Source organism: Solanum stenotomum, chromosome 7 (assembly GCF_019186545.1).
Source record: "Solanum stenotomum isolate F172 chromosome 7, ASM1918654v1, whole genome shotgun sequence".
NCBI lineage: Eukaryota > Viridiplantae > Streptophyta > Magnoliopsida > Solanales > Solanaceae > Solanum > Solanum stenotomum.
Window position 1 is genome coordinate 53073003 of NC_064288.1, and position 3343 is coordinate 53076345.

Here is a 3343-nt window from a genome sequence, read left to right on the forward strand (position 1 = left end):
TAAGATAAATATAATAATATTGGAGTGTAAAACATTGGACATAGTCCATAATTGTTTATATCAAACAACAACTACATGTTTTATTTATTTATTTATTTAAATTGCTAAACAAGTTGAAAGAAGAGATTTATCTATGAAAGGGAACGAAATATTTATTTATTGTTTCAATAATAAATTACTTAATTCAGGAATATATTCTTATCCTTAAATTTGCCGGCCAATAGCAACAACATATGTAATACAAAAAATTAATTAAGATTTAAAAAAAAAAATAATTGTATTTTGTTTGAGAAGATTAATATATAATAAGTTCAATTATTAAGAAATCATACCACTACATTGCTTTTAATAAATATAAAAAAATGAACCCATAATATCTAGCCACCTTTGTACATTAATTAATCTATCGTTCATTTGTGCTAATTAGAAAAAGGTAGGAATAATATAACTAATAAATTGGACGGTGGAAATATGTATATATTAGGTGAAACAATAATTAGTTAATAGAATCTATGTTTGGTTTAGAAATTAACAATATTATTTTAGAAAGTTGATAAGTTTTTAAGAGTAAATTTTAGAGAATAGCTTTAGTGTAATCTTATAACTCGAGTCTAGCAAAAATGTAAATGTGTATTTTGATCTTATTTCTATTTATATAGGATAGAAAAATTGTTTCTTATATGTTATTAATTATTATTTTTATTTAAATTATTAAATTCTAAATTAATATATATTTAAACTTATTAAATTCGAGTGAATCCGTAAATATACTCCGTCCTTGCATAAAATCATTAAAAAAATGAAATTAATTAATACTCTAGATGCCATGTTCCATTTAGATGAGTAGTAGCTAATACCTTTGTAGGGGAATATGTTAAAGCACAAAAAGTCAATTATGTACGTTGAATATATATATTCTTTCGTAAAACGAATAATTTTATTAATTTATTATCTTAATTATTAATTTTTAGAATTTTCTAAACTTATTTTACACTTTCAAAATGAATTAAACATAAAGGTAAAAAAAAATATTGTCTTAATTTTATAAATTGACAAATAATAATTTGAAACTATTTATAATTAATATAATAAGATGAATGCAGTACATAATACTTAATAGGACAAGTAATTAATAGACTGATCATTAAAATTAATATGTATTATTGTGAGGTGGTTTAAAATATATCCACTCTTAATTGAAAATCTCGAATTTAAGTCTTCAAAAACTGAAAATGAAAAAATTTTTGCTAAAAGCATCGCACCCAAAAGTAATGCTTATGTATATGAATATGAATTTAATCGAACTTAATATAAGTATCGAATAAAAATCAAGAAATAAAGACAGACCAATCATTAAATGTATCATGCCTGTACGATATTCCTTCAACAAAGTAAACGTCTTTTCTCTTACTTTGAATATATACCACAATTCATTATATTTATCAACAAACCCACCATACACTTATTAGAAATTAAAAAATTTAATTTATTGACGGTCTCTTAAATTTATTCGTATTTATTATTTAAATATTTAAATTACGACTTAATTATTTCAATTGAGCATCTTATTGTTGCATGATAAAGAGTCAAATAATATATTAGTACATATTTTTTGTTCAAAATTTGAATGATTTTAGTGTATATAAATTCTCAAATGTACATTATAAGTTAAATATTTAAAATATGTCATATTTTTTAATTATACAAGTTAATCTCAATAAATCGTAAATCATAACATGTTTTAATTGATAATAATGTGTATAATTCTAATTAATAAATACATAAAAATAAAATTATAATCAAATAGAAAGACAAATCTTAAAGCCAGTGAGAATATAAAGGACGAGATATTATGTTATGAGCTCGGCATTTTTATCTAGGCCTTACAAAATTGGACCATTTCAAAACTTTGGACCACAATTTTGTTCTATTGAGTTTTAATTATAAGTGCATTTTAATAATAAGAATTTCGTCAATATTTATAAGGTAGAGATAAAATATGTATATATCCTATTTATTTTAATCTTATTTATAAAATTACACTGAATATGTTATTGTTATTATTGTTTGATGCAATATGTATTGATTAAAGTTTTATCAACATATTATGACTATTTATAAAAATTTACCATAATATATCCACCACACATTTTCTCATGATGGAAAATATATTACATAGTCCCACAAATTCACATTTTTAAAACAAAAATCTTTGGACATTTCCATGACAATGACTACTCAAATTGTAGCAAATACGTTCACGCCTACCGGTTGTGATGGGTAAGTATTCCGATATTTATAATTAGAGGTTTCGAATTAGACTTCTGTTATATTTTTGGAAGTGTGATATTTATAACTGAGGAAAGATTGTTGAGGATATATATCACATAATATTTTAAAAAATAAAAATTAGTGATGAACAAATTATATAGCTAAATTACAAAATTGGTCACAAATCATGATTTGCAACGGACTATAAAAAAAATATCGTAGTTAATTTCAATTTTTCTTTTTGTAGTATAGAAGGAATGACATGCTTTATAAGGCATATCACAAATATATTCACATGAAATGCTCACTTTTTGAATTTAATAATGACGTAGTCCAAAAAATATATTCGTAAGACTTGTTGAGACAAAATGAACAATATGTAACACATGATTTGTGACAAGTAGGCAATACTTTACTTCTCAGATGATAAATTGTGACGTGTATTCAAATTAATCGATAAATAAAATATCTAGAATATAAAAGATTGAAGTTCTTTTTTTAAAATACGATAAGTTAAATTTTCAAATTTTATAATTTAAATGAAAATGACTTTTGTATATTGAGAATAATTTGTTGGTAAATTAAGCATTATAAAAACTATGATGTATAATTTTGTTATTGTATTATTAGTAGTTATGAATTTCAATTTTTCCAGCTCTAATTATCCTATATTTGTCTTTTAATAGCAGCCATTGCCGTCCTTTTAATTTCCACCTCCATTAAAATAATTAATCCCTTTAATTCCAAATATTTTTATAATTTTTTTCTCTGGCCTTTTATGCTCTATAATGAGATATTTGTACTAAAATTACATTTCTAATGGATCAAAGACATCTAAAATTACATTTCTAATGGATCAAAGACATCTAAAATAACATTTCTAATGGATCAAAGACACTGAAAATATCCTTAAAATATAGTTTATGTTATTTTGGTTTATTTTAAGTGTCTGAAATTATTGTTTTTGTTATTGCAGTTTTTTGTGATTTAATAACACTTTCTTGATGTTTTTGATTTTTTTTAAATCTAACAACCAATGTTTAATAAATATTTAACATAGATCAAAAGTGAG